Genomic DNA, 8,023 nt, shown 5'->3' with positions numbered 1-8,023 from the left:
TCATTTTACAGATAAGGACACTGAGGCCCAGAGGAATCAGATAATTGCCCTATTCACCCTGCTAAGAGGTGATGGAACCTGGATTGCTTGTCAAGATCACACAGACTCCTCTACGGATCTCCCAGGTAACATGGGGTGACTTATTCAACCTCCCTTAATCTTTGTCTTCTCATCAGTCGTCTGGTACTAGCAGGGGTTATTGGAAGGATAAAAGGTAGCATGTGCTCCTTATTCATTCAACAAGTATTTATAGGGCATCCACTGTGTGCCGGCACTGGGGATCTATCTGCAAGCAAAGCAGAAAAAAATCCTACCCTTCCGGCACGCACACATTAGTAGGGGGCTGCATATGTGGGTTAGTTCCGGAGATCTTCACAACCCCATCGGCAAGCTACTATTAATTGCACCTGTTTCACAGATAGCGGCGAAGGGTCTCAGAAGTGGCAAACCCAAGTTCACCCTGCTGAGAAACGGTGGGACCTAGATCAGATAAGATCCAGTCTCTGGAGTTTGACTTCCTGAGCTCAAATCCCACAGATTTTATTTAATTGCTGTGGCAAGTTACTTAACTGAAACGATCTCCCGTGGGTAAAAAGGGACCGGAGACCCTATTTCAGAGATTACCCCAGGAGAAATAACAGCATCTGACATTTAGGAATCAAACAAGGCTCACAGAATCTCCGTGAGGGAAGTCCAATTTTAACTTTTTTTTTTTTTTTAAACAGATGTGGAAAATGGAGCCCAGACAGAGAGAATAGGTAACTTGTCCAGAGACGCACTGCACACAAACAGTGAGCTTTCAAAGCCCCTGCTTGCTCTCACCCAGGCTGCTGCTCAGATAAAAAACTCACCGGATCGCGCAGGGCCGAGTAAGCACCTGAGAGACAGGTTCTTCCTGCACTTGCAGGGTGGGCTGCATGGAGGCGGCGGCCGGGACTTGTGCATTACCCGGAAGCTTTCTTAACGCAAAGGGTCCGAGTGCGGCGGTCTGAGGCTGGAGCCACCGCCTCCCCGATGTGCTCCTGGATTCCCGCGCCTGGTGGCTCCCCCCCGCCGTGGCGCTGCACCCGGTTCGCTCACCGCTCCCGGCCCCGGCTGACACGCCTGGCCGCCCCGCCTGGCCGCCCCGCTGTTGCCCGCGTTGGGGACCCCGCACACGGTTCTTCCCATCGAGCCCCTCTGGGAGCCCGCGAGAGGGCTCCGCCAAGATGTCCCTGGCGAACCCGCCTCACCTCCGGGCGCTCCTGCAGCCGCCGCGAGCGCTGGCCTCTGATCGACCCGCCCTGGAGAGCAGCCCAGCCCGTAGGCGGCGCACCCTGCACCAGAGCCGGCCTTCCTGCCTGGGAGGCCGACCGCTCTCCTCTGGGAATCGAGCCAGTTCCTGCCAGCGCCGGGTTAGGACGCCTGCTGGTATCCGAGACCTTGTTCACCGCCCGTAGTCTGCATTCATTCATTCTTTCCATTGAGCCAGCCTTAGCCGGCGCCCACCAGATGCCGCGCAGGCCTGGGTGCTGCGGTGCTGGGAGGACCCAGCAGGCTCACAGGTCAGGGCTGCTGATCTCCAAAACTCTGTCTGCAAGCCACATCGTCTAATCCTAAGAGAAATGCAAGTCCTCTCATGATTATCACTAATCACGAGATAAATGCAAATCAAAACCACAATGAGCTATCACCTCACATCTATTAGCCTGGCCGCCATCAAAAAAACAAAAACAACAAACAAAAAAATAAGTGTTGATGAGGATGTGGATAAATTGTGCACTGCCAGTGGGAATGCAAAATGGGTGGTACGGTGCCACTGTAAAAACCAGTACAGTGGTTCCTCAAAAAACGAAAAACAGCAATACGGTATAATGCAACTATCCCATTTCTGGGTATATGGCCAAAAAAGCCAAAGCAGGATCTCAGACTGATATTTGGGCCGGGCAATGGCTCAGGCCTGTAGCCTCAGCACTTTGAGAGGCTGAGGCAGGTAGTTCACTTGAGCCCAGGAGTTTGAGACTAGCCTGTGCAAATGGTGAAACCCAGTCTACAAAAAAAATACAAAAATCAGCCAGGCAGCGTGGCACATGCCTGTCGTTCCAGCTACTCAGGAGGCTGAGGTAGGAGGATGACTTGATCCTGGGAGGTGGAGGCTGCAGTGAACCGTAATTGTGCCACTGCACTTTAGCCCAGGCAACAAAGGAAGACTCTGCCTCAAAAAAAAAAAAAAAGAAAAAAAAATTTGCACATCCATGTTTCTTGCAGCATTATTCACAATAGTCAAATGTTAGAAGCAAACTAAATGTCCACCAGCAGAGGAATGGGTAAAGACAATGTGGTTATATACACACAATGGAATATTATGCAGTCTTAAAAAAGAAGGAAATCCTGTCACATGCTACAACATGGATGAACCTCAAGGATATCGTGCTAAGCGAAATAAACCAGGCACAGAAGAGCAAATACTGTATGAATTCCAATCACTGGAAGTATCTAAAGCAATCTAAATCATAGAAACAGAAAAGAGAAAGGTGGTTACCAACGGCTTAGAGGAAGGAAGAGGGAGAGAATTTGTGTTCAACGAACATAGGACTTCAGTTTTTCAAGATGAAAACATTCAGATCTGTTACACAATGTGAATACCTCCTATACTTCACACTGCTGAACTATACAGTTAAAAATAATTAAGACTGGTAAATTAATGAGGTGTGTTTTTACCACAATATTGAAAATGTCATTATGTCCTTACAATGACATAAATGTAACTGTGATTATTGCAACCAAGAAGAGGTATGTAATGTTGCAAGAATTTATAATTAGGGACATTTCTTCAGTGTCGGGGAAAGTTTCCCTAAGGAAAAGATGCTTCAGTGAGCATCTGAGTCAAAGTTAAAGGGGGAGGTCACATGGCAAGTCTAATTTCTTGTATATAATACAGGTATCTGTCCATTTGAACTTTTCTGCTTTGTGAATAGAATCAAGGATAATGTGGGCATGATGGCAGAGGCCTACAGTCCCCAGCTACTTAGGAGGCTGAGGCAGGAGGACTGCTTGAACCCAGGAGTTTGAGACTGCTGTAAGCTATGACTGTACCACTGCACTCCAGCCTGAGCAACAGAGTGAGACCTGCCTCAAAAGAAAATTTTTTTAATGTTAAAAAGTGAAAAAGCTTTTCCTAAGTCGGTGCTCACCAAGGAGAAAGCCATGTTCAGTTCGAGCACCAAGATTGTGAAGCCCAATGGCGAGAAGCCAGACGAGTTCAAGTCCGGCATCTCATCTCCCAGGCTCTTCTGGAGCTGGAGATGAACTCGACCTCAAGGCTCAGTTCAGGGAGCTGAATATTACGGCAGCCAAGGAGATTGAAGTTGGTGGTGGCCGGAAAGCTATCATAATCTTTGTTCCTGTTCCTCAGCTAAAATCTTTCCAGAAAACCCAAGTCCGGCTAGCACGCGAATTGGAGAAAAAGTTCAGTGGGAAGCATGTTGTCTTTATCGCTCAGAGGAGAATTCTGCCTAAGCCAACTCGAAAAAGCCGTACAAAAAATAAACAAAAGTGTCCCAGGAGCCGTACACTGACAGCTGGGCATGATGCAATCCTTGAGGACCTGGTCTTCCCAAGTGAAATTGTGGGCAAGAGAATCCGCGTGAAACTAGATGGCAGCCGGCTCATAAAGGTTCATTTGGACAAAGCACAGCAGAACAATGTGGAACACAAGGTTGAAACCTTTTCTGGTGTCTATAAGAAGCTCACGGGCAAGGATGTTAATTTTGAATTCCCAGAGTTTCAGTTGTAAACAGAATGACTAAAAAAAAAAAATATTCACAGTAAAAAAAAAAAAAAGTGAAAAAAAAATGACAATAACAGCCAATATGTGCTGAGAAATAATTCACGTAGTTAACTACTTAATGAACATAGAAGTTACATGCAGGTATTCTGAAGCCATACTATTTAACTTTGAATTCCAGTTCTGCTATATCCTTACTAGCTTCGTAATCTTGGGCAAATTACTTAATCTCTGTGCCTCAGTTTCTTCATCTGTAAAATGAGGCAATAATAGTGAGACAGCCAAGTGGGAAGGGGTCCCTGGAGAATCTCCTGCCTCTCCAACTAGCCTGCACACTCGGGGGAGCCACGCAAGTTTGTACTGTTTGCAGCACGGAGGAGCCTGGCCCCTTCTCTTCCTGTGTGGAACCCGGGATTCCATCGGCTGGGTGGGAAGTGCTCTAACAGGGACTCTGGTCTAGTGAGAGTTCCCTGTTTCCCCCTTTTCCTCCTTTTTCACCCAATAAAACTCCGTCTTACTCACCATTCAAATTGTCTGTGAGCCTGAATTTTCATGACCATGGGACAAAAACCCTATCTTTAGCTGAACTAAGGAAAAGTCCTGCAACATTTTTGGCACCCAAAGTGAGGCTCAAGAAGCAGTGAGTGAGATGCAAACCAAGAATTATTTTTCTCTCTCCCTTCTGAGTCTTTTTTTAAAATTTATTTTTATTATTATTTTTATTTTAAATAGAGATGGGGTTTCACCATGTTGGCCAGGATGGTCTAGATCTCTTGACCTCATGATCCACCTGTCTCAGCCTCCCAAAGTGCTGGGATTACAGGCTTGAGCTACAGCGCCCAGCCCCTTCTGAGCCTTTTCATCCTCATGGCCTTTTCCTTCCTGTTTTGGGATGGACCAGCAAGCAGCAACTCCCTGCTGCTTCCCACTCACTGATGGGGCTGGGACACGTGGCCCAAGGGTCCTGCACAGCTGTCTGGCTGGTTCCCAGCCATACGCTGCCACCTCCACCGCCTTCCCTTTGCACAGCCAAGGAGTTTAACTCTACCGGACAGTAATTAAGCTTAAACTTGTCCCCCTGGTGGAGGAACCACTTGCATAAGAATAATGCATTCTTACCCAGGCATTTTTAAACTGTTCCATTTTTTTCCCTATTCTCCACCCCATCAGCACTTAACTTTTAAAGGAAAAAAAACAGTCTTAAAGATTTATTGGTAAAAAGCAGATGTTATTAAAATGTGAATAGGTAGACTAAATAATGCAGGTCAAATGCAAGGTTTGCTAAGTGTTTTGAGGTTACAAACTACTTTTTGGGTTTTGAGAACTATTTGACTAGCTGACTTCACAATTGGTAAAACCTGGGAACCTGCTGAACTAATCACGCCCTTAATTATAATGGAGTCAAACCTTGGCTATACTTAGCACACAATTAAAACAACTTACCAGGTTTTAAATTAAAGTTAAAAATTGCTAAGAGTTACCATTATAACATGTAATTGGAAATAGATTTACATGCAAGGTGTGTAAGAACAGTATGATTTTTTTTTTTTGGTAGATGTTTCTCTTTTCTTTCCCCCCCCCCCTTTTTTTTTTTTAAAGACGGGGTTTCACCATGTTGGCCAGGCTGGTCTAGAACTCCTGACCTGGTGATCCACCCACCTCAGCCTCCCAAAGTGCTGGGATTACAGGTGTGAGCCACTGCGCCTGGCCAATTTTTTTTTTTTTTTTGTAAAAGGTTATAAGAAGGCATGGAAATATAAATTTTTGCCTAGGGTTAAAGGATTGTTTTAAATTAGATAGGAAAAAGCTGAAAGTTCAAAGAAGTGGTAGGAGAATTGCGGAAATTAATCTTGCAGAAAAGGTTCTCTATGTGAACATATTAACTAAATTCAAAACAGCATTATGTATTATGTGGTTTTTCCATAAATTGAGAATTGAAATAAAAACACAACAAAGTATTCTTAAAACGCTAATCTGCTATTTGGCAAAATTCATAAAGGATTATAAAAGGTTTTTGTTTATTTTAAATTTCTGAGTCATTATTTTGGCAAAATAAATAACTACGGTAATCTGGAATTCTATTTCATAATATCAAGTGCTTTAAACATATTTAAAAGGTGTCTCAAAATCAAATTTAAGTTTCAAAATTGTCTTTCCTGACACCTGGCTTTTCGGATATTTCAGAGGGCTCATTAGGTGTCCAGACAAGAGAGGCAAACAGGATTATTTGACATGTTTAGGTACATGGGATTGCCAAAATGATGTTCAATCTTCTTTAGGGTATATTTTTAGTAAATAATGCTAATATATGTTCCAAAATTGTGTGGAATTTCTAAAATTCTAGTGTCCGAGCATATGCTATCAATTATAATTAAGGTTTTTTATGTTAAGTTATTGTAAACCACGGAGGTAACCAAACTTCTTTGTCAGTCACGTTTCTAACTGTGACTACCCCGGAGATTTTTCTGTTCACAGACAATTGCTGCCTTGTTTTAATCCTTTTCGAAGGTGGTTTATAATGAGCTATAGAACTTTAACAGGTGCTCTCAAATACAAGCTTTTGGTAACTTTAGAGATCGTAACATTGGAATAAAGGAAAATGTATAGGACTCGTAAAGAGCTGAAAAGTTCACAAGCAAAACAAGAGTTAACTAAATGGACTGAACTCAGAAAGCTGAAGCAACCTCTCTGACTTTTGCTTGGAACATTGCTAATCCTTGTTTTGTTTTTCAGAGTCAAGGAAACTTATTTTGAACTATTTATGACCATTATTAATTGAGCAAGGCACACTCATGGAAACAACATTTGGAGCATGTTTGTTTCTCTCTGCCTGGTTCCTCTAGAATTAGGAAACCATCTGTGAGTATTCTTAAATTATGGCAATATGGTCATTTGCATCAGTCCAATAAGAATTCATTTTTCTTTTGCAACAGGACACAATTGGAGAAAGTGGCTATTTTTATCAAGGCTTCCCTTTAAGGAGTCAGTTTTGGCTTGCAGAACTAGTAAAAGCCGGGCGGTGGGGGAAACTGGCCTCATATCCTTGTCTATGCAGTCCCTGTGCAGGGTTCCTGACCTGTGGTCAGCAAAGAATGGCACTTTCTAGCAGGTCTAGGATCTCCAATATTCCAGCCTGGGAAACAGAGCAGGACTCCATCTCAATAAATAGATAAATAACCGGAAGAGTCTATTTTCATTTTTTTAAAAAAGCCTATCTATGGGTCTATTAGGTTAGTTTCATAAGCATGTTACACTGTGTTCATGGAAGCATTTTTTGAGTGGCCCTTGATTCTGTCCAGATTTCTTCAGCTAACCGGGTAGAGAAGCACTGGAAGTACGACATCATCTACTTTAAAGCTGGTAAAAACTAAAGTTCCTGGTCACAAAACGGATTTCACTCAGTGCCTTTGGGAACAGAGGGACTGAAAATTCCATAGCAACCTGAAGGCAGACTCCCCAGACGGAGAACAGAGCTGTGGCCATCCCCTGGAGCACTCACAACTGAGACCATTTTATTATGCCATCTCCTGAGAGGATGGTGTTTGTGCACAGCAGAGATGGTTGAAATTAATACAAAGGTGGCCCCTGAGCCTCTACGGGCAGGGACTGCTCTGCTTCTAGGCTGCAATCCCTTTGTACCTGCGCCCCCTTGTGGGAAGTCCCACAGTCTTTCCAGAAGCAGAGTGCAGAAAAAGGGGTTAACCTAGACCAAAGAAAAGGTGCGGTGTTTGATTTTCTGCTCTTGTGTCAGTTTGCTGAGAATGATGGTTTCCAGGTTCATCCATGTCCCTACAAAGGACACGAACTCATCGTTTTTGATGGCTGCATAATATTCCATGGTGTATGTGTGCCACATTTTCCCTGTCCAGTCTATCATCAATGGGCATTTGGGTTGGTTCCAGGTCTTTGCTATTGTAAACAGTGCTGCAATAAACATTTGTGTGCATGTGTCCTTATAGTAGAACGATTTATAATCCTTTGGATATATACCCAGTAATGGGATTGCTGGGTCAAATGGAATTTCTATTTCTAGGTCCAAAACCTAAAATACAATAAAAAATAAAATAAAATAAAAAAGGTGCTAACCAAAACTAAGAAAAGGGAGCTAACCTGAACCAAGGGAAGGGAGCTAACCTGGACCAAGGGAAGGGAGCTAACCTGGATCAAGGGAAGGGAGCTAACCTGAACCAAGGGAAGGGAGCTAACCTGGACCAAGGGAAAGGAGCTAACCTGGACCAAGGGAAGGGAGCTAACCTG

At 43.9% G+C, this 8,023-nt stretch overlaps 1 protein-coding gene and 1 pseudogene across 2 annotated transcripts in view; one reads left to right on the top strand and one right to left on the bottom strand.

The window, feature by feature from the left end:
- TMC5 (transmembrane channel like 5) overlaps positions 1–1,471 on the bottom strand; it is a 90,075-nt gene extending 88,604 nt beyond the window's left edge. Inside the window, exon 1 of the mRNA XM_037740543.1 lies at positions 1,233–1,471. The gene's annotated coding sequence lies outside the window, so the exon portion shown is untranslated. The remainder of the gene's footprint in view (positions 1–1,232) is intronic.
- A 1,715-nt stretch (positions 1,472–3,186) lies between these two features.
- LOC108308464 lies at positions 3,187–3,802 on the top strand (annotated as a pseudogene). The gene has a single exon (XR_001826924.2). The product of XR_001826924.2 is annotated as a 40S ribosomal protein S7-like (transcript).
- The last annotated feature ends 4,221 nt before the right edge of the window (positions 3,803–8,023 follow it).

This window comes from Cebus imitator, unplaced genomic scaffold, assembly GCF_001604975.1.
Source record: "Cebus imitator isolate Cc_AM_T3 unplaced genomic scaffold, Cebus_imitator-1.0 Scaffold85, whole genome shotgun sequence".
Lineage (NCBI taxonomy): Eukaryota > Metazoa > Chordata > Mammalia > Primates > Cebidae > Cebus > Cebus imitator.
The sequence above is the reverse complement of the archived record's forward strand: the minus strand, read 5'-3'. Positions and strand labels throughout refer to the sequence as shown.